The 27,357-nt window shown below is 39.5% G+C and overlaps 1 long non-coding RNA gene across 1 annotated transcript; it reads right to left on the bottom strand.

Annotated features, from left to right (window-relative positions):
• Nucleotides 1-778: 778 nt before the first annotated feature.
• Nucleotides 779-27,243, bottom strand: LOC118252700 (uncharacterized). Its single transcript, XR_004780214.2, has 4 exons — nucleotides 26,959-27,243; nucleotides 26,520-26,611; nucleotides 2,935-3,036; nucleotides 779-1,387 (listed from the first exon to the last, which is right to left on the bottom strand). It is a non-coding gene; the product is annotated as an uncharacterized LOC118252700 (long non-coding RNA).
• Nucleotides 27,244-27,357: the final 114 nt, after the last annotated feature.

The raw sequence follows: 27,357 nt of genomic DNA on the forward strand, positions 1-27,357 counted from the left end.
TCCTGTCTCCTCACTCTCTGAAGAGAAGGCTGTTTCACCACCACCACCTGGCAGGAGATTTTTCACCAAGTTAATGACATCTGGGTGAACTGCTCACCTGAACCCTGTTGTAGCAATGGAGAGGGACAAGGCACCTCGGAGAGTCAGCTGGCTTGTTTTCAATAGCTACTTAGTGAAGAAATGGATTTTTGCTAAAATTTTGTTTTTCTCCACTGACTATAAGTACACTCCAGAGGAATATTTCTGTGTATAGGCTCCACACAGAAAGTTCACACATTTTCTATTTGGAAATTTGCCTGCTTTGAAAGTGTGTAGATTATAGGGATCACCATGACCACCCAATCTGATCTGTTCCTTCATAATCTGTAAACTTGAGATGTTATTTTGGAAAAGCAACTGCTCTGATCTGAAATAATCCCAACATCCACCTACTCTGCTAACTAAATACCCACACCATTAAACATCTCTAGAGCAGTTTTGAACTTTCTAGCTCCAACTTCATATGACATTATAATACTATCTAACAGACGGGGCAACACATAACCAAAGCAGTTTTCCCCCTACCATCAGCACTTAAAATCTGTGATGAAGTCACACCTGTCCCTCTCTACTGAGGTCCTGGGCTCTTCCTACCACAGGGCACATTCTTCAGTTGTCATTACAAAACCATTTGGACTCAAATCTCAGCAAATAAAATATTGATGTTGCTTGAAGAACAGATGAGTGAAATGTTTAAAAATTTGGACACTGTTTATTATTTTTATTACACATGCATCATTAAATACTAGCTTTTTAAATAGTCCTAATTTATTCAGACAAAGGACAGGCAGAGTTTACAGAACTTACAGATCCTCAGCCTGTCCTTACCACATCTCCCCTTAAAATTTACTGAATGTTAATTCCAAGAGACCTGCAAGAGAGAGGTAAATTGAATACCAACTAAATGGCATGTAGATTTTCAGCTGGCCACTGTGTACCTTAGTGGTGAATGCACACTTTCATGAGTAGAGAGGCTGCCACTTTCAAATCTAAATTTAGAGAGGTGGTGCATTTCTCTCACAAAGTATGGGTTGATTTCTTCTTTGGAAACAGCAAGCTTGTTCTCAGGAATAAATATCTATCATTTTCCACCATTACTAATTTTCAAGGTCATTACCAGTGTTTTCATGGAATTAAAGAGGACCTGACCTCTGCTGATCTCTGCGGTCCTCTTTGAAGTGCATTGGTGGACAGTTATTACTGTTTACATGTATTTATATGGCTTGAGGGCTACAGGAAAAGTAAGTCCTTTTAGTGCTAGGTTCTGTACAAATAGAAATGAAGGGTGGTCCAGAGGATGAGTCTGTAGTTCAGGAATGACGTCAGAGTCTGACACTCTGCAAGGTTCCTAAAAAGAGAAAACAAACTAATAATATTATTCTAACAGTACGTTCATGCATATTTATTTCAGTTATTTACAGACTAACTTTAGCAACTGTGAAGGAAAGTTTCAAAGGCAAAAAGTTCAGGTAGACACCCTGCCATGAAGGAAAGCACATGTAAGTTATGTGCCAAATTTCTTTCTTTCTTTCTTTTTTCCCAATTTTTTCCCCACATCTCTAGAGGAGTCACACTTCTTCCACAGGAGAATGCCCACACCTGAGGTACAATGCTGATACTGTTTAACACTTGAGCCATCATACATATTATGCATGATCAAAAAGTTATTAACAGAAGTCAATTAAAACTAAAAAAAAAAACAAAAACAAAAAAAACTGTCAGAGAAGAATTAATCCTAGAGTCACATGTATTGGAAGCAGGATTTCTTTTCTCTGCCAATGCTGGCTGGTTTCCCAAACTACATTTCTGCAGCAATTTGTCTAGGCTACTTATAAAAGCCCCAAGTTTTCAGAACTTTTGACTTTCTCCAGAAACTCTCATATCATCTCAAAAGCTGCACAAATTTCAGACTTACATTTCACCTGGCTCAGTAGCGTCCACTTAAAACCCAAGAATTTCTTGCTACCATTGGAGAAAATCCTTCCGGACCTATTTCCTCCTGTCAGAGAGAGATCCTTCATCCCTTGATCTCAGAGACCACTTGAAGAATTTAGGAGCTTCTGGCACAAGATTAAGCAGAGTGATTGCTGCCACCCATAATCACTCTGGTCATTTCTGCATGCTAGGGGAGAACAGGTCTCCTGGACTCATTCCAGAGGAGGACAGCACTACAGCCCATCCGGGCCTAGCTGGAGCACTCACTGAGATTTGGGCTTGTGCAAAACACTTTTAAAGATTTCCTAAGTACCTGGTCGGCATCTTTGGATGGCTAAATGCCTTCAGAAAGTGCAAATACCAGTCTTAGTATCCTTATGTTCATCCCAGCTGACTTCAGCTGTAATCAACCAGGAGAGATGCACAGCTGGAAGGCAATAAATATCACCCAGGGTTGATGTCTACATTCTCATGGGGTGAACAGTCCTGAGAAAAAAAACTGTGACTTTGTAGAGAGGCTGAAAAACCAGATAAGCCTTGAAGCCTGATTTTCAGGTGGCTAGACATAGCAGAGGTGCCTCCATTATTTCAATTCCCCACTATAAAAACAATGATAACCTTTTGCTATCTGACCTGAACAGTGTGAAGAAAACTCCCTACATATACTGAGATACTTTAACACATAAAAAATAACTGCTGTTATGTGACTATGCCTGCAGAGGGTAAGAGACATACAGATAACTTTCCAAATAACAGATCAGCAGCCAGTGCAGCTGCCACAGAAACACTTTCTGCTATGCTGCTGCTCAACACATTGTGCATGGTGCCTGACAAAAAATAGAACTCTTAAGCACTTCATCCCTGTTATAACCATAGCTATAACCATAGACCCTCCAGGGTCCGTTTTCACTTTGTTACAAGACAGTCATCATGACCCTCTTGGTTGTTATAGGATCTCACCTGGGTCATCATACATGGGCCCCAGCATTTGAGAGGCTGGCAGACTCTCAAACACAGCTGTCCGCACAAAATGGGATTCATTAAGTGAGCTGTCCAAGTGGTCTGGAATACATTAAGTTAAAAGGAAGCAACGCTGTACAATGAATTTTCATCCACTGAAATGTGTTACAGTGCTTATCAGGTATTTGTGTAAGCTGGCTCTACAGCAATACCAAGCTGATAACAATTTGCAGCTCCATTAAGTGTTATTAGATGGCAGAAAAAGCAGGCATGCTGGGGAAAAAAAAAAAAAAAAAAAGGCAGCTGCACGGAAACAAGGAATTCCTGGTTTGAAAAATACATTTACATGTTAAGTGAATTGCTTCTGTTGAGCAGATATGGGTAATGATGGTAGCCTTTTCTCAAGCAGCTAAAAAGACTACTTTTGATATTACAGACTTATTTTCACTCATTTATTGATTGTGATCTGTAAAAGTGTGTCCAATGAAGGGTGGAGAAACACTGCTGTCTTACACTTTCAAGAAGGTACCTTACCACCACTTACATTTTTGAAGTCTTATTTATTGGTTCCCGTGACTATTCCTTTGTGTCTTAAACAAGGGAAATATTGAAAGCAACACCTACTTCAAAGAATTTAAAATTCAAGCTCATATGTAATGTGACAAAAGATCACATATATCAATGAGGTAGAAATGGAAAAAGAAAAAATAAAGTCACATGTACTTTAGGAGAAATGTCTTCACAGCATGACTCAACCAAGTTGTTTGGCTCATCACAGGTGATAAAACCTTGGAACTAAAATAAGCATCCTACAATAAAACTCTGTTAAAAATCACTTCTTGAAGACCTGATGGTAAAACTTAGCCCTAAAAGATCAAGCTGAACGAAATATTGTAAATGGGGATTAAACAAAGAGATTACAGTGTGTCATGTAATTTTTCATGAGAATGTGCCAGTTTTAAAGACATGTCAGACCAAGACAGAAAACTCCATTTACCTCAGTAGGGTGATCAGTAGCCATATGGTTAGGAAGCGAGCTGCTCAGAACAGAAGGAAGGTTTTAGCTTAGTTTCCTAAATTTGTCTGAGATGTGGAAGACTCAGTTTCAAATCTTGGCCTGGGTCCAGTTTAGTGTCACAAGCTAGGTGATATGGTGGTTGGTTGGCCATGAAGGGCCTGAGGGATCTTTCTTAAAGGGAATAGGAATTCCCAAGGAAGTTTTCAGGACAGGGAAAATGTTTCTCCAATGGGACTGGGCAGGTCTTGGGCTATCATTCTTAGCACTGCAAAAAGAACAGGAGGTGACAAAAGATACTAAACTGAATAAACAGATGGGCACAGTGCTATGGTAGGCCAAAACAAGATAACTACAAGAAAAGATAACATGGGAATGAAGGAGTATGCTGTGAACAGACTGTTGTCAAGGGAGATTTTAACTAATGTGTTTACACAAATTGGAAAGGAGCAATGCTAGATGCTTGGTGCTGATTCTCTTTACCTGACTCATAGGTCTATTTGCACGTCTTTATAGCAGTACTGCTGTTAAAAAAATAAATTTCTATAACCTCTGAAGCAACCACACAAAGTTGCAGTCTTACACTGCTTACACAGAGCTCTTAGATCCTGAAGACTGTCCCCCCATCTCACAGGACCAGGGATTAGCTGCAAGCAACCCATCTAAGGTAATTACCCAGGTTGCTTCAAAATTAATTTAGAGATAGGGACTTCCAGGAGGTGACTTATCCTGCTGAGACAGGTACTTAACAGCATTTGGAGGAAGGCCAGCTGCTAGCATAGCTGTTAACAGATATTCCTGGCTTCTTCTCATCCTTACTGTCACCTTACTGGTCTTGATAAACCATAAAGACATTTGAGCAGCCAATTTGAGTTAAGACATAAAGACCCAGCATTTGTCTCCATCAGCTACTAGTTGTGGATGCCTAACACAGAGCATAAGGACAGCAGAAGGATATAATGATATTTCCCCAGCACATTCACCAGACTTCAATGATTTATTGCTCATAAACTTTCTGAGCTAAAGATGGCATCTATGATCTCTGTACTTAACAGATTGCCGTAGATTTTTCTGCCAAAAGTTTGCTCAGTCACCTTTTAAATCCACATTGGTGTTTTTTTTTTTTTTGGTTGGTTGGTTGGTTTTGTTGCTTTTTTTGTTTGTTTGTTTTGTTTTAAATTACTGTACTGCAATACATCCTTTGCATCACAGTGTTTGGAGAAATATTTCCTTTATTCTTCTTATTTTGAACTAGACTTTTAGAGGTTTCATACCTTCTACTCTTTGTGTTGAGAGATCATTTCATATTGCTATTCTTCATACATCTTATGATTTTATATACTCCTCAGAGAAGTTTCCAGGCTGATGAATCTCAGTCTCTTTATTTGCTTCTTCTACAGCAGTGTATCCTTATCTTTGATCATTTCTTATGCCTTTTTTGTACCTCTTCCAGTTGTGTTTTAATACCTCTTTATATGGTGAAAGAAAAGAGTGAAGAAATGAGGAACTATACAGTATATTCAAGATGAGGTCACAGAATGGAATTGTACAGAGACATAGTGATATTTGTTTTGATCCTTAATTCATACTAAAAGCCCTACATTTAATTTTTGGATTTGACTACTGTTACGAGCACATAAAACTGACTGTGATAACTCCAGATTCTCATTTTTCCATGGTAATAGCAGTTCAGAGTTCATTACTGAATATGTAAATACAGTACTGTTTTTCATTTGTGCATCACTTTATATTTACATGGAGTTTCATCTGTCATTTCATCATCCAGAAATTTAGTAGTATAAGATCCTTCCGAAACTCTTTGTATCTGTTCTTGTCAGCAAATTGTCACATCATCCCCTTTCCAGATATTTTCTGAGCATACTGTCCAGGACTCTTCCTAACATAAGCCCTACCCAAAACACATAGCACACACCTTTTGATTAACTGTAAGTGATGGACATAAATGTAGACTTATATTTGCATGCAGAAATATATCATCAAGTTTCCACACCTCTGAAAGGCCATAATACAAACACTTTTCCATTCTTACAGTGTTAGAACTGCCCTGCAGATCCCCTGGATAACCCATAACATGACAGATTTAATTCTAGACACAAAAACATCACTATCAAATAGGTAAAAAAATTTTTTATATTGACCCAAGATGGAAATATCTTCAGTTGCTGTAGTTACAATGCTGTATGGGTATGTTCTGAATACATTCAAACTCCCTGTTTCTGGTATTCTGTCTAATCTATCATAGATTCTTTGTAGTTGATTCTATGGTAATAGAATGATAAACGTGATACCCCGTTTAGCGTCATTAGGCATTTTCCTGTTTCAACATTTATGATTTAACAATGTTTAGTCAGCTTTACATATATCCTCATCCAGTTTTACGATACTGCCTCCTTTACAGTCAAAGGGGATTTTGTAAATGATCCTTGCTATGAGAGGCAAAGCCTGCATTAACCATTCTTAGCTCTAATACTCCTAATAAAATTTAATATAGATAGAGGAAAGATTTCCAATCAGACTGTTAAATTCAAATAAGCAAGCATTGCAACAGCATATAGCCATTTCTTTTTAATCAGTCACATTTTTCAATGATTTCAGAAGTTGTTCAAGCATGCAAAGCAGATGAATTTAAATTGCTGCTTCATTTGATGTTATATGATGTTGTTTTTCACTGCAGCTCAGCCAGTATTCTTCTAACTTCATTTAGAACATATTTGGCTCACATTTCTCTTATAGGTTGACTACACATTAAGCATGAAACATGCTGGACGGTTATTAAAAATGCAGAAGCCACAAAATATTACAGTCTTCAGATACCTGTCCATTTCTGAAGAATTTTCAATATTTCAGACAGTCCTAGTCCAGAAATAATTTTCACAGAGAAAGTTGATGGATAAATAAATGAATGAACGAGTGAGGCATGCAAGGTCCACTGTAGATATCATGACTGAACAAGCATCAGTGTCAGAACCCAAGCAAAGGGGGCTCCATGTCTGTCCTGCCACCAGATCTTACTAAGAAGACAGAGAGGCAAATGGTTCAGTGTAGTCAGCTTTTTTTTTTTTTTTTTTTTTTTTTTAATCTAAGATATTGGCACTTGGAGCACACAAAGAAAGGACAAAGCATAATATAACCAAACAACTCTCTGACTGAAAAAATAAATAAAAAAAATAAAAAAATGAAGCTGTAAGGATACTATGATTATAACAGAAAGCTCTTCAGGGCCTGATTGACACCATTCAAGCAAAACGTTTATATTTAGAGCAAGGAAGAACTGTACACTCAAACTCGTTCAAATACCTTCTCAATTATACTATCTGTAAATCTTTGATTCTCTGATCTGTGATATATCATTCACCAAATGTATGTCATCAGGTTAATTTCATGACACAGGCAATGTTTTCAAGTGTTTAACCTTTGCTACCAATTTGAATGCAAGATTAAATTGCTCTCTACTGTAGGTCTTAATCCAAATTAATTCCATAGACATCGTTCTAACTGCAAGATCTGATTCTGAAGATTAGCCATTCATACAGATCTCAAAATGTTTGAGCATTTTACCCGTTCCTACAGTGGTCAGTCTCCTGTGTCACTGCAGTGAAGACAAGCAAAAGTCACTGCAAACTAAACAAAAGTATCTGGCTCCACTACATAGTACAGGGTAGGAAGTACCGTATCAATGTTACCACACCAAGAAAAAACTGCCCCATATAGGAGTTCTCACAGAAAAAAAAAAAAATAATAATAATAGTAATAAAAATTATCAATGGTTTCTAAACTGTGGTCTATGGACAATGGGTGGAGCATGAGTAGTAAGTGGCCCACACCAGGCTCGTGAAACCATGCTGAGCAGCAGACCAGTTCATGATAGCACAGCTTCTCACAGATCCCCAGAGGGGTAGAACTGCTGTTCTGTGACATTATTTCTCCATGTTTTAAAAAACAATTATGTTCTGTCAAGACACAAAAGGCTTGCTGAAAGCCGTTGAATACATAAGTTATTGCAAACGAGCGGGAAATCAACTGTGCTCTATATCTGGTATGGCCAGTGGGGAAAAAAAAAAAATGTGGAAAATTAAGGCTAAAGATTAAATTAGTTGATAAATGGCTGATAAATAGTTGAATACACTGGGATAAACTGCCCAGGGAGACTCTAGACTCTCCACAACTGAAGTCTTTCATCACAGGACTGCCCAACACTAGCCAGAAATTTTGCAGATTGAGCTGATCCTGCCATTAGGGAAGAGGAGACTAGGCAAGCTCTCGCGATACCTTACAGCTCTGTCCATTTCGTTAGACAGTTTCTAACAACAACAGCAACAACAAAATCAACTACCCACCCACTGCTGAGTCTTTCTTTCAAATAGTCTCCTTCCCATTTCTACGGATGAGGATCTTGTCTGTTTTTTGCAATTTCTGTGGTTCTGAGAACAGATAGAATTCAGTGAAATAAAGAAATTTGTTGCATTTCACAAGGATCCAGTATTTATTTGGTTCTGACATTTGTCTAGAGTCCAAAGGCCCATTAGAGCTAAATCAAACACACTCATTTAATAACTAAAAGCAGTACATCCTGCCAAATAATGTTCTCTAAGTCTCTTTTTTTTTCCTTCTGTTGGAAGCAGGGCACCCAAAAAAGCAAAATGAATTAGAGGCTCTTGCTACCCCTATCAGAGGGAGAGAGATTATTTGAAAGAAGGAATATGCCTATCTGCAGAGGGAAGATAACCTTTGACGGATATCCTGAGCAGTTGCCTACCCCAGGAGAGAGCTTTCCCAAGCTTTGCATTTGTGCTAACACCACGCAAATCTTCCAGCATTCACCCCCATCTTAGACTGCAGAACTGAAGGCAAAGCAGCCAGCACCAGACTTCTTTCCATGGTGAGTTAATTGAGGAGGAAAAGGCTCATTAGAGTTCACTTTCTGAACTCACATTCGTGAGGAGAACGTTTCCAAGTGACTCCTTACAAGCAGCCAGGCTCTGACAGCAATTACAGTATGAATTTTGACTGAGTAAATATAAGGAAGATTTTTGATGGTCCACAAAATTGGAACACCAAGATAAAACACACCAGCAGAGAGGACTGAAGGGAAACAGATGTAGTAACCAAGAGATAGTCTGCAGCAGTTTCCCTGGCACATGGTAAATGTGTACATGCACACACACACACGTACACATATATATACATAACATATAAATGTATTTGGGCATATATACATGTACATGCAACCATTTATACAAATATACATACAAATATATACATCTACCTATGCATATATGCATATTTACACATATTTTATACATGGGTAAATATATACACATATATACTATGTGTGTGTATGTATTATATATGTACACACATATAGTTCATGATTCTGTTTTCAATTAATGCTTCATCCAGAAAATAATTACTTTACATTCCATGATACAGTTTTTTTTTTTTTATTCATATATGCAGACAGATAAAGCAGGGTGTTCTGTCCTTCACCTTAGGCATCCATAAACACGTAGACCTAATTCTAGACATTATTCATCGTACTCATGAGTTGCAGAGTCAAAAATGATTGATGATGGCACCATCATAGGGTCTTATATACAAAGTCTCACTCTATCTTTTCCACACATTATCAAAGAGAAAGAGATATGGCTGTAAGTTGTGTAGGGACCTATCAGTGCAAGCGGGATGCAGTTATAGCCTTCAGCCCTCTGTAGATTCTTGGCTGAGGTGGAGCCCATAGGAAGCTCTGGGCTTGTTTCCATGAATCACAGCAACCAAAAATTGCTTCAGTTTGACCATGATCCAGCTGAGTCTCAGCTGCAGCTCTGAAACTGTTGCGGGGAAAAAGTGAAGTTCCTCGAACCCTGTGTCTGCCTGGACATATCAGCCAGCATAGGGCGTTAGGAGCAATTTTATGGAATTTGTAACCTTCCACCACAGACCTTAACTCTGCTGTGATTGTTACTGATTTATCCCTACGTTTTTATATACCGTAATCACAAGAAGAGAGCCCTGAAAGAGGGTTGTACATACACCATAAAGTCTGGGACTCAGGAAAGCATATTTTGTCATCTGGGTGTAAGTTTTCAGTTGTTTCAGTACTTATGCTGTCAGTTTTAAAGTACAGACCACTAATGCTGATTTGCCTTCTGAATGCTTACAAGTGAATACATTCATTTAGGAGGCACTAGCACAATTCATGCAAAGTTTATAATATATTTTACATACTGTGTATGTCCAATAATATGAAATTAATGCAAAATATAAAAATTACAAAACTATTCACATAAATTGCACTCTAGCATTCCTGGAGTGTATTCATAATGCACTATCCAGATGTGTGCTGCAATGACATCATAGGCGAGTTGTGACTTTAATAAGGGAGATACTTTACTGAGGGGGTTTGTAACAAGCAAAGAAAGAAAACTCAAAATTCAAGAGAAACAAGCTTTTCTGAAGTTTGGTGCACTACAAGACCTAATATCACAGTAGAAATATTCTCTGCAGTGAACATAACTTTGACCAGTGCCAGTTGCCGAACCAATGCTGTCAATGCCAGGCCAGGATGAAAGGGAGCTCTTTGCCTTTGTAGAAATTGAAAACAGTCTGGTTGTATCCAACCCACCAATTTTTGTCTGTTCCCATGGTTACAAGAAGATAACATACACCCACTCTATCAGCTCATTTTTGGCAGGAGGGAATATCTTGACAGCATTCCCCCTCTGTTCCCCTCCACAGAGGAGGAATTAGGAAGTAAAATCCAGACACTACAAGGGGCCCCGTCTCCCTTCACACAGAACTACACCAAGAGGTGGGGACCTGCTTTCAGAGTGCATTTGTCTCAAACGTGGTTGTGTTTCATGAAGAGACAGTGTGTGTACTGAAACTTGCAACCAAGGATTAGGAGATAGTCATTTGGCGTATCAGCCAAAGTGCTCGAAGACGTCAACGCTCTGCCGGTTGTATGTAGGAGGAGAAGATTTGGGAGCCACTGGTTCAAATGAGAAGAGGAAGGGTAACGAGGCTAATGCTCAAGTAAACAAGGGAGCTGCTTTTGCTTACTGTTTGCATGAGAACCCAAATGAGGTTGCTATGCAACCCTACCTACTGCAAGAGGCCGCGCTTGAAATCCTTACCTCACTACGATCAGGCTGAGGACATAGCACCCACCCTTATCTCCCCACTTTCCCTATTTGTCAATATTGACATTCTCTCCAGGGAGCTTGGCTGTATTCAGAAGAGACAAACTAGCCTTTGTACATACGGAAGCAAATGCCTATGCCAAGCGTACAAGAACAGCCCCCTCCAAATCCCCTGTTCTGTCTGCCTAAGCAGAAGAACTCACATTACCCCCATATGCTGTCCTCACTCTGTGAAGATTCACAAGAAATACAGCACTGCGCCATCCCACCACATTTTCCTAGCATTGTTGGAAAGATTCTTACAAAAAAAAAAATACAAAAGCCTTTGGTCTGTACAAACAAACATCTGCAAAAATGCAGATGTAAATGTGTACTTTTTCAATTCACTCTTCAGTTTAAAAAGGTCTTGGAACAACCCAAAATTGATCAAGAAAGAATAGGGTGTTTTGTGTGAAAAAAAAAAAGGAAAGGAAAGGAGGGAAGGAAGGAGAGAAAGAAAGAGGGAAAGAAAGAGGGAAAGAGGGAAAGAAAGAGAGAGAGAGAGAGAGAAAGGAAGAAAGAAAGAAAGAAAGAAAGAAAGAAAGAAAGAAAGAAAGAAAGAAAGAAAGAAAGAGAAAGAAAGAAAAAGGAAGGAAGGAAGGAAGGGAGGAAGGAAGGAAGAAAGGAAGGAAGGAAGGAAGGAAGAAAGAGAGAAAGAGAGAGAAAGAAAGAAAGAAAGAGAAAGAGAGAAAAAGAAAGAGAGAAAGAGAGAAAGAAAAGAATGAAAGAATGAAAGAACGAAAGAGAAAGAAAGAAAGAAAGAAAGAAAGAAAGAGAAAGAAAAAAAGAAAGAAGGAATGAAAGAAAAAGAAAAAGAAAAAGAAAAAGAAAAAGAAAAAGAAAAAGAAAAAGAAAAAGAAAAAGAAAAAGAAAAAGAAAAAGAAAAAGAAAAAGAAAAAGAAAAAGAAAAAAAAAAGAAAGAAAGGGAAAGAAAAAGTTTATGTTATTTGTAATATTTTGCTAAACTCTGATGTTTGATCATTTGTTTTTGGGCATTTTAGCTGCTGAATACAAGCAAATTACAAAACTCAAATCTATTTTCACAAGGAGACTTTATTCTCTAACTGGGAGAGAAGCTTCAGTCTTGCTGCTTGGAACCCACAGACATTTGGGACAGCTGCCCAGGAAGTCATCTCACCTTTTAGCTTTCTCAGGCCAGACCCTCATTCCTGGGTCCTAACAACGTTTTGTGCTATGGCTTTCCAACAAACTAGGCTCTAGAAGAGAAGAGAGAACCATTATTCCTGTAACCCTGTTTAGGAAATGGTGCCTTACATTGAACCCCTACTGCCCCAACAAGATGTTTCCAAATGCTTTAGTGAAATACGTTGATTTTTTTTTTCTCTCCAGATTTTGCTTCAGACATAGTATTAATCAGATTGGGTGACTTCTCAAGACTTTTGACCTCCCCAAAGCAGTTTTTCTTTGACACATGACAAATGCCAAAATTAAAAATAAAAATAAGAAGAAGAAGAATTACCCACTTCAACCCAATAGGACTGAATTAATGTAGAGCAAACTAAATTGTGACCTTTTCTTATAAATTCTTGATTTGGCAGTTTTAATAATACAAATTTTTTCTTATTCTAAATATGTTGGGGGCAGTTTTCACATGATCTCCTAGAGAAAAGGACTAAGGAAATATTCTGAAAAATCATTGTGTAAAATCATATCAACGCTTCCATTATATATTGACTGCTTTGGCACAGTTAGATCCACAGGACAGCTCTTCATTCCTTTTTTTACCTACAGGATATTCTCATTGAAGTTATGCCTCCACTTTTACTTTCAGAAATACAGCACTAAACATTTTACAAGACATTGTGACTTGCTAGCCAAATCTATCTAATTGCCAGGGAATAAAAAAAAGATTTTGTAGAAACAAGTCTGGCTGAAGTTTCGTTAACTTCACATTGATGTGAATTATTGTTTCCTGTTACCCAGGATAATCTTTTACTGTATTTCTTCAGCCTGGCCTTTGCTAGGAATAATGTTGCCAAAAGATACAGTCCAAGTTCTGTCAGTCTCAAGTCATGAAACAAGAAGGGAAATGTTAGAAGTGCAGAAGTGAACCAAGACAGCTTTATGGTGCTTTTGTTTGTCCCTCTGCCTTGCTGTATCTGTCACCATTCATGAGTTTAATTGCACATGCTTGTAGGTAGAGGTGTATACATATCTATGTTTATCTTTATTTATATATGTATATGCACAGACACATCATTTTGTCCTCTGCGTATGTCTGTACTTTGTGCTTGTGTGTAAGATAAAGTAACCAATGAAGAACTAATAGCAACAATACCTGACTACCTATACTATGCCATGGGTAGATAAATTACAAACCTCTTATATTTGAACAGATACGTGAACCTTCTCAAAATGAACTGGTTGTGATATTAGATACTAGGATACACCAGTGTGTTAGAGAATAGAAGCAGCTGCACTGGTTCAGATCAAAGTTTTATCTCCAACACTGTCTGCAAACAGATGCACAGGGAAGGGAACAAATAGGCCAGGCATACACAGCACTTCCCTGGAATAACAGTGCAATCTTAAGGGAAAGTGAACTGAAGACCCATTTAGCAAGTTTAAGATAATATTACCAGGGAGCTGCCGAGTCAAAAACAGTCATGAATTAAGAGTATCCCCTCTGAGCCTACCACTTTCCACTGGAGGGAAAAGGTGACAATATCTTAATAACTTTCTTAAAACCTTTTGGGAAGAAGTTTCAGAGGAAGACTGATCTTATAAAACTAAGTAGAGGAAAGAAAATATTTCAGGACTGCCATTTCTAAAGCCAGTATCAGTCCTTACTGTAAAGCCTATGAGTAAGCATGTTTACAAAGTCAGGTGGGAAAAACAGGCTGGTAGCTTCACTTATTGCAAGATTTTGAAACATCAGACAGCCACTCTTCTACAGACCTATTAGCAGAAGACCAAGTTCTGCTATGTCATGGATGAAGGAACTGCCAAATTCACACAACACAGAACAGAGTGCATCGGGCAGCATGAACAGAAGAGGTTGAGGGTAATGCATGCCTGGCTTAGCATCCAAATTTTATCCCCCTAATTAAGCTCTAACAGCACAAGCTGTGTCCTATGCATAGTTTCTAAACAGCTTCCAAACTGAGTCTGGTTCAGAGACCTGATGGTTTGGACCAAGGTGACAGTAAGAAGTACATATGTCCATCTGACCACCCCAGCTCTCAGTTGAGTGGTGGTCCACTGTTCGTGGTGATGTGTTGCTCTCCATCCCCTTCCTCACCCTTCCGCCCCATTACATGGCAGGGAGGAATGTGTTGCCAGGAAACAGAAAGGGACAAGGAGGCTGATCTCCTGGGCTGCTCATCCAGGCAGCACCAAGATTATCATTCCAGTGAGTCTCACTTTGCTGCCAACATTCAAGGCAATGCACGAGGGAGCAAAGCAGCATAGACAAGAGAGACAGTGTAAGAACGAAGGGTGTTTTAAAAAGCAGTGAGAAAAAGCTTGTAAAGAGCCAGACAGGAAAGAGAGGCAAACACAAGACACTGCATCTGTCTGATTTTTTTCCAGACCATGAGTAACAACCTTTTCCCCCTTCTAAATTCTCGCTAGTTATTTATATAGGCAGCACCTTAACACTTCTCACTTTCCTGTTTGTTATTTATGCATTAAAGCACTGAGTACAATAACTGCAAGAATTTCCATTTGAACAGGCTTAACCCATATTTTCTTTCTTCCCCAGTTCTGCCAGTTCCTTTTAGCCTAAGTAATCATCAGTGCATATAATGACATTAGAGCTACAGCATTATGTTCTCAGTTGAAGCTACACTGCAAAGTTAAAATGTATCCTTCAAAACTTTCAAAGAATTGTTCCATTTGTTTTTCAAACCATGGTTCATTTGTATTTTCTGTCAGTCCTCACATATAAGTTTCAAAGCCTAACAGGAAAGGAGCAGATATAAACACAGTGAGACTGATGTTTTCTTGAATTATCACCCAGCTCAGAGTGGATTTCATCCACGTTCTTCTGGAACTGACACTTTATTCAAGTAGTCTCTGGAGAGATATCTGTATGCTCTCGGCTGATACAGTGGGTTGAGGTACTGCAGTGTGGATGAGAATTTCTCTTCCATTCCCTGAAAATTGGAATAATAAATTCACCCCTCTAGAAGTTGAACATTCACTGCAACCAACCCATACATATATGTATAAATATATACATAAGATCACCAGTAAAATCTGAGATAGGTTTTAATTGCAACTTACAGATTTCCTTTTGCTTATTTTCTTTTTTTCTTTGTTTCTTTCTTTTTTTTTTTTTAATGAATTTTTCTAATCAAGAGCTACAGCAAATGCTATAGTTGTTCAAAAATAGCACTAATAACACAAGAGTTTGTCTGGAAAAGGCCACTGTGGTTTGTTGCCACTGGCTGCCCCTTGTCCGACTCAAAGGGTCCTTGAGTTTGTTTGAGGTAGCTTGTCATTGCTGCTTTACAAACAGAAGGAACTTATCAGGGAAAGGACTTATGAGCATCTGTCTGACATCATGTCTCACATCTGCACATTGTGAGTAAATACAAGTGGTCCAACAGGATGATTACAAACCCAGAGATACATAAAATCCACACCAGTTTTGCCTAGAACCCCAGGTCTTTGAAAGTACACTGCTAGTATTTAGTCCAGTTGATCCCATATTGTTCACCATTCAGGAGATCCTGTGGAGCCCACAATTTCTGCTAAACTGGGTGATGTGTAGGACAACATTGCTGTGATGTGAGTAGCAAGACTAAAACACCACCATGTGCTCCTGATGACACACTTTTGGGGGCAGTTAACAGTGGCTGTGTCTACACTTGTACACAAATACCATCCTAGATAGCAAGCCCTACATCTCAAGCCAATACTGGCTACATCTACATTGCACAGCATCTGACTGCAGATCTCTTTGGACACCAAGTCGTGATGGAGCAGCAGAAGGAGTCACCTCAAAGTGCCTAAAATAGTGTGAGACCATAAGGCAAGGGCATTCAGAGGAGCAGAGAGAGGTACAAGGCCTGCTGGAGAAAGCTGGAGCTTTGCACAGTGCAAAGAGAGCTAGGGTGTGACCTCCAGAGTCCATTAAAAATGGGCTCTGAGAGTAACTCCCCCTAGAACCACATCTATATTTTGTTTTGGAGAAGTCTGGTTCACTGGAAAAGGAAGCTTGAGAGTGGACTAATATCTAGGCAGGGGACCAGGTGTAAACTAGGCAGATAAGTTATCTGATAGTGTAAACATGCTCTCTACATCTGCTTCCCAGCAGCAGTGAAGCAAAACAAATTCAAAGGCTGAATCAACAGACTTGAAACTCTCAGATCTGAGTCCAGTCTGATGTCTGAACTTACAGTTTACAAGCAGTTTATGTAAGTCCTTGTTCACACACCCCACAGACAACCTGAAAGCCCCGGTACTTTTAAAAGAGGGGTTTCACCCACTTATTGCTCCTGTGGCCATGTGGGGCCATTCCCTTGCCATCTGCTCACAGGAGTATTTTGCTGGTATTACCTTACAACAACTGTATGCTCAGAACCAGCTAAACCAATACCAACACTGTCATTAGGCAACTGTGGAAGGAAAAACAAACACATTTAAAAATTCTGTTTACTCATGTCTTTAAAACCCCATCATTAAACAGCTGTTCAACATGCCAGGCAGCTACCGATATATACAAATTTGTGTATTTATAAATAAAGAGGTATGTCAGCTATGCTTTATGAAATCAAAACATGTCCCAGCAAACTAAAGAACTTCAAGTAAGCAATCCACAAAATCTACATTTGCCAGATTTTCTGTATCTAAAATATTCACATATCCATGCTTCAGATAGCAAGATCCCACTGCATCTAACATGAATAAAATTTGAACAGGACTGAATAATTAATGCATGTTATCTGATCTTGTTAATCTTACAAAACCAAACATTTTCTGGGAAAGATAACGCTGACACAAAGGAGATGAAATTTAAAGTTTTCAAATCACATGATCCCTCAGAGATCTCCAAACAGTAGTTCTCTCTTAGGGAAATTCCTGCCCATCCTGACTGGATCTTACGGTTGAACTACAAGTGTAGCTTAGCACAAATATTTTCAAATGAAGCCTGGTGACCTTCACACACATACAAAACAGAAATAGACTAGCTGCTGGACTGCAGAGGGCTTCCTCAGTCTGAATGACATCCCTAGAGTCTACAGATGCTCTAACAGCATTGATGGCACCTTTTTTCAGATGCCGAAATGAGAGCCAGGGGATGACCAAGGATATATACCTAGCACATTTAGTTGCATGTGTTGGAACAGTCCTGTTGCAAAAGGGCTACAGGCAACTCACACAGATCCAGCACCCTAAAACTGCAAAAAACTGGATTGGGATTGCAGCAGCTGTAGGCTGGCAAGGGTTGCAGCTGGCTTCCTCATGCTTCCAGTTCTCAGGCAAATCCCAGAGGTCACCAGAAAACAGCAGAAACCCCAGTTTCCTAATATCAATGTAGCAACCCTGGATTTTGGCACACAAATAACTCCTTGCTAACATGCACTGTCTGCTACCTCTCAAGGCCTTCACAGACATATGCAAGCCCTTTATAATCAGTTGATTCCCACCACAGTGCTTACATGCAGACAAACTGCTGTAGCCGTCCTAACAATGGGGAATGTAATGAACAGGGAAGGCAAGTCTCATATTAAACAGTCCCCAGCTTGAGGACCTTTGAGCTTCCCAGCCCAAAAGGGAACCTATCTCTGGCCCTAAATCCAGCCGAGAATCCATTTGACCAATGGGGTCTAAAAAAGCCCAGAACCACAACCTGATGGTGCCAGTAATGTTAAGCGTTGGATATCATCAGTGTTGTCTTAACTGCTTAAGCATAGTTAGAGCAGAACTGCTAATGGGAACTGTGGCTTTTCACCCTCTGCCTCTGAAACACTGCCCTTCAAAAGGTCCCAAAAGAAACCCTGGCTAAGAGTGGAAGAACCAAAAACTAAACAACAGAACTGACATTTACAATGAAGTCCTTTCCCCCTGTTAACACTTCTACCAATTTTAGCTATACAAAAAGACGTGCACATTGCCAAGATGCATTAGAGTTTTACATGCCCAGTATTTCCTCTCTGGGATACTACATTTTGTAAGTCCTTTGTCAAAATGCAGAAAAACATGGACAAGGAAAAAAAAATCTGTCCCCTCAAGCGCATGCACAGTAGAAATCAAAGTGCTCAGCACTGTCACCAAAGTAAGCAGGGGCAGTAATGAATGGAAACATGTACCTGGTATCGCTAAGCTGGCACAAACAAGGCTAGAGACAGAGTGCTAGGTGATACGGGGACGGGGGATTGCTGCTGACCTGTCAGGCAGCTGCTGTGTCACCAGGGGCCAGCTCTGACCGGAACCAAGTGGTGACATGAGATAACACTGTCCTGCAAAGGCAAAACCTGCACCGAGGGCCTGAGAGCATGGAACAAAGATCATGGAAACTCTTAACTCATTTATGCGCAAGGTTTTTTTTTTGCCTGCCATTCAATACACCCAATATTTTCCCAAAGCAAAGGGATCTGTATTTTTTCATACAGTCAGACCATTTTTGAATTACCTGAGTTCTTGCTGGTCTCAGAAATTATTAAGGAATTGCTCTGATTCAGGCAGCAATAATCTGCTGCCCAGATCATCTGAACGCAGCACAATAAGTGTACTTTGGCTGCATCTATGCTGTGTTTGATCTTCTGTGAATACAAAGCACAATGACATAAAGAAAGGCAGGCCCATGTAGATGCAGCTGTTATCTATGGGCTGGGTATGGGCTGGGTACAGTGGAAAACTTGAGCAAGAACACATTAAAAAAGAGGCTACTGAAAGATTAACAATATAAAAATAACATAAAAAGTGAAATTCTGCTGAGAACTAGTCCATGGACTACTTAGATCCCAAGAAGACTTAATCATTACTAATTGATTGGCATTGCATTAATAACTAAGGCTCAAGGACTTAATGTGATAACTGTAGTTCAAATGTATCAAAGATGGGCCCTGTCCAGAACGCTGTAGTGCCTAATGGCATTGCAGATGTGGCAATTCCATCCTCAGTGAGCGTTTGGTAATTTATTTATTCTCGTTTTTGGTGTGAGATGATGATTATGAAGGATGCCATAGAACCATGGACACCTCAGAGACTCCTGTCCATAGGTTGCAAACCTGCTGTGAATCTTTATGAGATGGCTCATGAACATCCTTTTGGCCCCCTGAGCAGTGTAAGTGACACCTTCCTCACTTGTCAGCACACCAAATTGCTGTAAATACACAATGGAAAGGAAAACCACGTCACAAGTCTCTCAAAGCTTAGCTGCCCAGCAGAGGATACTCAGGCTCCTTCCGTACAGCTCAGAAGTGGTTAGCCCCCGCTTAATCTTAGAGAAGAGAACTGCAGCTGCTAAACTGAATTTAAATCTTCTGCAGAAATTGCAGTTGGTCATAGAAGGTAGCCTAAAAAACAGGCCTGGAGGAAGAAAACCTGAACGACTGTAGGGAAGAGCTGGTAGCCAAAAAAAAAAAAAAAAGACACCTCTGAGGCTCTTAAGGCAGCTACAAAGCAGCCAGAGTCATGGTTAAGCTGGAAACTGTGGCAAGGAACCTTTTTAGAAGAAAGAAATGTGAAGTGTTTCACTTCACAGAGATCTATTTTCAGGAAAACTCAAAGAGAAGAAAGTGTATTGACACAGAAGAGTCCCCCCAGATCTGATTGCAGTCCCACAAACCCTGTTTTGCCTGAAGTTATACAATATCTTAGCAATAAATAAAGCATTCTTTTCACCATGGTTTTTGATTCTGGCAGATTTGTTTTGTCAGAAATAAGCTGAATAAATTCAGTTTGGTTTGAAATTAATGGGTGTATTTTCAGCAAGTACAGAAAGTAGACAACTTTATTTCACAGAATGGATTAAAAAAAAAAAAAAAAAAGCAGTAAAAAGCAAGAGATGGAACCATGCTTTTGCCGGGGAATAAATAAATGTGACACTACAGTGCCCTTTTCAGAAATGTAAGTTTTTGCTTTTTCGCTAACTGAAACAGTTTTGTTATAGCTCAAAAATATATTTTTTTCTGCCCACATCTATAAACATTCACAAAATAAACAAAGGGGAAAAAAAGTTATTAAGGTTATGAAAGAGCTCTGTCACTTGCATTATAACAACTAAAATGCATTTAGCATAAAATTAGACTCTCTGTATCTGCTCTAACCCTTGGAATCCTGTTGATATCACTACTGTGTTAGACAGCATCCTTTTACAGATCCTGCAGACTGTTAAGCCATGTACACAGAGTAAAATCTTAGCTCTTTTGAAATGAATATGAAAGGTCTCATTGCTTTCATTGGAAAAGAGATTTTAACCTATTACCTTCTTTGGTTTATCCTTGAACTTATGCATTAGGCAAGCAGTAAAATAAACAGTAAACATTAACCTGGTGTGACATGTCAGTTGAACAGAACAGGTCCTTATAGGGACAGTAAACTCTGTGGTTTTAATATTACAACACCAGTTTCTCTGTATAGACTGTAAACTCAGGGAAGTGTATTTATACTTTCCTTCTTTCTTAAAGACCAGGCTGGAAGAGGAGGAAACGTGTCTGCTTTTTATACATCTCATTCAAGAAAAGAAAGTAAGATTCAGGGCAAATACAGAAGCTGTACATGAACTGTCCTCCATGCGCCCAGGTTCAAATGGTATGAACTGCAAAAAATACTGTAGTGCCCATCCTGTAAGAAAGATAAGGATCTCTCCTACACCATACTGTGATAACAGTGCAAGGGAATCTGTTCGATACATACCCTGAAGGGGAGTTTTCTCAGAGATCACATGAACTGTGGAGTTTCATTTCCTCACTGTTCCTCAACAATGGAGCATGCTGCATTTCATATTATATATTTTCTAAGTTAAGCTTCTTAGCTATCTTTCCCATAGTAAAGAATCACAGAACAGCTGAGGTTGGAGGGCACCACTGGACATCACGTAGTCCAACACCCTGCTCAAAGCAGGGTCAACTAGAACATGTTACTCAAGGTTGCATCCAGTCAGGTTTTGAATATCTCCCAAGGAAGGAGACTACAGCCTCTTTGGACAACTTGTTCCAGTGTATGATCACCCTCACAGGCAAAAACATTTTTCTTGTTTTTTAAATGGAAATTCCAATGTTCCAGTTCATTCCCATTGCCTCTTGTCCTGTCACTGTGCACCACTGAGAAGAGTCTGGCTCCATCTCCTTTACTGCTTACACCCATCAGGTATTTACCCACAAGGATAAGATCCCCTTGAGCCTTCATTTCTCTAGGCAGAGAACAGACTCGGCTCTCTCAGGCTTTCATGATAAAAAAGATGCTCCAAAGCCCAAATTATCTTTGTGGCACTGCACTGGACTCGTTCCAGTACATCAACATATCTTTTGTACTGTGGAGCCTTAAGATGGACATAGCACCCAGATGTGTCTCAGAAGGGCTGAGCATAGGAGAAAAATCACCTCTCTCGATCTGCTGGCAACATTCTGCCTAATGCAGACATGGGGACTGTTAACCAGCTTTGCCACAAGGGCACATTGCTGGCTCATCTTTGTCCATTAGAATCCCCAGAACCTTTTCTGTGTAGCAGCTTTCCAGCTGGTCTGCCATTTCCAGTCCTGGTGCCTGGTGCTATTCCTTGCACCAGGTAGGACTTGGCATTTCCCCTTGTTGAACCCCATAAAGATTCTGTCAACCCATTTCTCCAGCCTGCTGAAATCCCTCTGAATGGCATATCCAGCCACTCCTTCCCATTTTGTATCATCTGCAAACCTGCTGAAGGTGTGCTTTGTCACATCATCGCAGTCACAGAATCATAGAAACATTAAAGTTGGAAAAGACCTCCAAGATCATCTGATCCAACTGCTCCCCAACCACCAATATCACCCTCTAAACCGTGTCCCTAAGCACCACATCCAACCTTCCCAACGAAGAAATTAAAGAGTATTGGCCCCAATATTGACTCCTGGGGTACACCACTCGTGACTGGCCTCCAGCTGAACTTTGTGTCACTGATCACAACCCCTAGATACTGGAAATTGGCCACTTTTCAGCCACCTCAGTGTACCATCCTGTACTTCATTAGTTTGTCTCTGAGGATGTTGTGGGAGATAGTGTTAAAAGTCAAGGTAAAGTTAGCTTAAACAACATCCACTTTTCTCTCCTTATCCACTGAGAAAAAAAAATATATCATTACAGAAGGCTAAAAGATTGGTCAGGCTTAATTTCCTATTAGCAAATCCATGCTGAATAATCTAAATCTTTCCTGGCCTTCTTGTTTTTAAATGCTTTCTAGCATTATTTGTTCCATCACCTTCCCAGAGAAAAAGATGAGGCTGAACAAAGGGTTCTCCAGACCCCTTCTTTTTAGATTTTATTTTTAGACTGTTACAATATGTTTGGAAGCTATTGATTCTGCAGCTATATATGTTGTATAACTAAATAAGAAGAAAAGAGATCCAAGTAATAAATCATATCATCCAGTCCAATTCTGTGGCTTGATGTTGGCCATTACTTTTTGTTTATTAGCTTCCTGTAGTACAGAGCCAAAGATTAAGGATGATGAAACATGATTCATTTACATCATTCATTGGCTTTTCCTTTGTGAAAGAAACGTGAACTTTTCACTTTTAGATTTCTCTTTATATAAATAAAAGTATAAAGAGATCATGTCCATGCTATATAATACATATATATTAATTATCAGTTATGATTTGTATATTGTGTAATCTTGCTCACAAAGTTATGACAAAGTATTTAAGTACTCTCTGAGCAATACTTATCCAGCCTGCCATAGAGCTTATGTTTAGTTTTATGTTTTCTGCTGCAATCACTTCAATGAGATTTGCATGTGTAGCTGAAGCTAAACATTTGCCTAAGACCTTTGGTCTGTTTAATAGTGAGGAAATACCAAACTGGGGCTTAAATTTGCTCACTACCTATCTGATTTCCATGTGGCTCCTTGAACACCATCTCTGAGCCATAAGTACTTGCACTAATCTTGCCCCAAATAACAGTTTAGACCAGAGTAAAATTAATTTTTCCAGCAAGGCTTTCATAATTAAGATCTTTCATTCTTAACCAATTTTTTTTCTTCCAAAGAAGCACACGTAAGCACCACATGACTGTGCCACCACAACATTGGTTTAACTGAAAACATCTTTTGCTAATGGGGCATGGCATTTCCTTGTTGCACCACATTAACTTAATTTCTTTGGAGCAGGTAATTAAGGCCAATTGTTTCTTGAAAACAGCAAATGATTTACTGACACTGTTGCACTTTCTAAGACTATCACATCCAGCTGTTGCATTAAAAGAAAAAAAAAAAAGGAAAAAAATTGCACCGTTTAAACTCTCTTTATTTTCTGTACATGCTGAACTATTTAGGCAAATGGCAGTTTGTACTTAATACTTTACACAAATAGATAGAGATTGGAAGTACCAAAATAGTGATAGATTATATGGTCTCTCTCTCTCTCCTACAGTGACAACAGGTTCTTCTTTCACCATGGGTATATTCAGGGCTGAGGGGAGTTGCCTGATACTGCCATCTTCCTTGTATTAGGACAGTGGAGAATGGGACACACCAGGGACATTTCAGGAGTGGATGTGATGTCAAATGCAGCAGCCTATTGGCCATTAGAAATGACAGCCTAGAACCCAAATATCAAATCTGTCAGGTGATGGTTTTGCTCATGTCCTGAAAACAGGAAATCTACAAATGTCCTGAAAACAAACCTACAAACAATTCCTCCTAAGCTTTAGGGGAAATATCTAACAGGTCTCTATGAAGAATGCCTTGGTTCATGTGACTGTTCAGAAGAGCAGAAGTTTATGTCAGGGTGTGAATGTCTGTGCTTGCGTGCTTAGGTCAGGGGAGTGGTGCATGGACAAGATGCTCCTGCCATCAATGGACTCAGCTCAAGGACCATAAGTCAGGGACATGTGTGACCAACCCCTAAAGAAAATATACATATGTATTTGTGCACATGTTTCATGTTCAAATAGTCAATAGCTGTAAACAGTAAAGACAAGAAAATGAAATCAAATTAATTATTTCTTGGAAGTAGCTCAAGAGTGTCACTTAGAAGTCAGTAAGAAACAATGTGACTTATCCATAAAACAAAACTAAAAATCTTGCTTTTGTCACACTGTGTTGCACAAAACAGTTTTTATTTGGGGACTGGCTTTGGAAGGAAACCCAACAAGGTTCTCTCCCTTTCTTTTTTTCCTGCCATGCCTTTGACTTTTATTTTGAAGACTGACGATGTTTGTCTCCACTCTGTGGACACTTAGAGTAGCTTCAGGATGTTATTGCAGCTACTCTGTTGGTATGGGAAAATGAATAAAAGTACTGGATAACGAAGAGTTGTTTTGGGGTAAATGTGAGGAGAAGGGAAATTAACATAGGAGTAATTACATCATTTTATTTAACTATCATAGCAGTCTAAATACCTGGTTCAGATCTCACTTTCCTTACTTTTTTCTTCTCTATTACCTCAGTCCTTATCACTTTGGCTTTATCTGCCCATAGTGACACACAGACTTCCAGAAGACTTTGCAAAACACTAACCTCTTTTAGCCAATGCAAATGTCCAACATTGTTCCAGGGACAGGAACAGGCCTGCTGATGCAAAACTGCTCTGTTTATTTCAGGAAACTCATTGTTTCGATACGCAACTTTCTTGTCTGGCCATTCTGCTCCTTGTTTCGGGATGTCAGTCAGTGTCAAAGAGCACATGGGAAGTGGTGGGAAGATGAAGACAGCTGATAATCTCACCAAGTTACATTGCCACTCCACACAACTATTAAAGTTCACAGCCCAGACAAGTAACAAACAGAAACTAATTTACAGTAGCTTATCCATGCAGCAGTACTTAAAATCTCACCCAGTTCTCTAAAAGACAGGCAAAAATACCCTCCATTCCTGGGCTGAGTTATGAGCCAATCATATTAAAATGTGAGTTAGCATGTTCTTCTAGATCATAAAGGGGTCATTAGAAAACACATATTTCTCAAAGTCATTCAGAGTCCCAGAAGGACACGCTGTGTATAAAGTCAGCCTAAATACAGGATAGTCCCAAACTCTCTGAGCCAGACTCCACTGTAACACTTACAAATAGATTTCCCAAAAAACTTGAGATTTTTTTTTTCCTTTTCTTTGGTATCGATCCATTTGGCTAGCTCTGATTAAGGAAAAGAAAAAATAAAAAAAAAAAAAGAAAAAAAGAAAAAAAGCAATTTTAAGAGATCTGTCCTCGTTATATATCTTTTCTATCAAGGACAATGACTAGGCACAACATCTGCTTTTGCATATTTTTGTCTTGTGTTTTTGCATGTCCTGTTGAGCATGACCAGAGTGCTTAACTGCGTCCCCAGGACTTGTCATATCTGACATGAAATTGTACGTGTTCATGCAGCCTTATACTGTTATACTCCATTTCTTCATTTTCATGATGAAGTTGATATTTTTGGATAATGCCAAGAAAGTCACAGAAAAGACAGACTTTGATTTAGATATTGCTTAGAACACACACACACACATAAATTGTGTAAAATGTTTATATGTGTGTATTATAAAATATATATACATGTATATATGTATGCATATATGTTTGTATATTTGTTTCCCATCCTGAAATCAAAGCTCCTGTGCCCCTAAGTTCTCGTCTCTGACACTGACACTATGTTTTTACCGGCTTAAGTCAGTCACTTGGCAGTGCAAAGAGCTTTACCATTTCAGCCCAATACATCCACACTAGGCAAAATTCCCATGTAAATACAGCCTGTCTCCTCCTCTCCCCAACATGGTGCCACTTTAGCAGCACAGCACATGTATTTATGGAGCTTCTAAAGGACATCAAAGAACTTTTGCTAATATGAGCCATGTCTCCAGCAGGAGGCTTTGCTGGCAGAGTAAGGCAGCAGCAGTAGCGAGCATCAGCTGCAGCCAGCTGCTGAGCATGATCATCTGATGCTGTAACCTCGGCAGCAGGGCCGGCTGCTTTCTGCCTGCTGTGAAGCACTCTAGAATCTCCTCAAAGGGGCTGTGGATTTTGGCAGTGCCAGATACTAGCAGCCTCCTACTGTGGCAGAAGTTGGAGTGATGAAACATTCAGTTTGAGAGATCGTCTTCTTGGAGCAGCACCAGCAAGAGATGGAAGAGTAAGAGAAGTTGGGACCTCCCCAGGGGCTTCTGAGAGCTCCTTAGTGGGTGTGTAATGGTTTGGGGGCCATGCTGAGAGCCTGAGAAAGAGTAATGAGCATTCCACAGGGTTAAAATACATATTAGAGACATAGGAAGTGACATAAAGTACCTTTGTCTTTTGGTTGGTTCTCCCAAATCCTCTGCAGCTCCATTTTTCACACTGAAATCTCTGTGTGAGATTTAGGCTCTCACTTCATGTTCCTGCATTCACAACAAACAGAATATGTTTCTCTAATGAAAGATTTTGTTAAAAGGAAGACGTTTAGTTTTCTTTTTTTGTTTTTCTCCCTCCCTCTCTCCCTCCCTCCCTCCCTCCTTCCCTCCCTCCTGCCCTCCCTCCCTTCATCTCCTTCCTTCCTTCCTTTCTTCCTTCCTTCCTTCCTTCCTTGCTTTTTAACAGAAATAGTCAGCTTTGGGGCAAAGGACAGCAACTGCACAACCATGCACCTCTTTGGAAGAGGACAAAATGAACAGGGAAAGATTCTTTTGGAACCCATTCCATTTCCATATCAGTCCAAATGACTCAAATAAACACACATGCAAGCTACCTTGTCGTTTGCTTGTGGAGTTATCCTCTGTGTGTAAGTACCCTTTATCCTTCTGTGTACCAACATCATTGGTTTTTAAGATTTCATGCACTAAATGACCACGTAGCCAGTTGCCTTTCAGTCCAGTCAGTTGATTTCAGTGAGACTTTGGCAGTGATTTTATCAGCATGACAACACATACACACACACACAAAAAATGGAATCTTTTTTTCTCTACCACATAGTACACATCACCAGCTTCTTTTTTACACCTCAACTGGAAGAAAAGCTGAGTAAGGAAATGTATCAACAGTTCAGGGAAGACTCCCTGCTTCTCATCTTTTATACCACTAAGTTAGAATAGACAATGACTTCCCCCTGCAGACTGCAGAGCAACTGAAGTGCAAGAAGCCTAGCTAG

This window comes from Cygnus atratus, chromosome 2 (genome assembly GCF_013377495.2).
Source record: "Cygnus atratus isolate AKBS03 ecotype Queensland, Australia chromosome 2, CAtr_DNAZoo_HiC_assembly, whole genome shotgun sequence".
In the NCBI taxonomy this organism is placed as follows: Eukaryota; Metazoa; Chordata; class Aves; order Anseriformes; family Anatidae; genus Cygnus; species Cygnus atratus.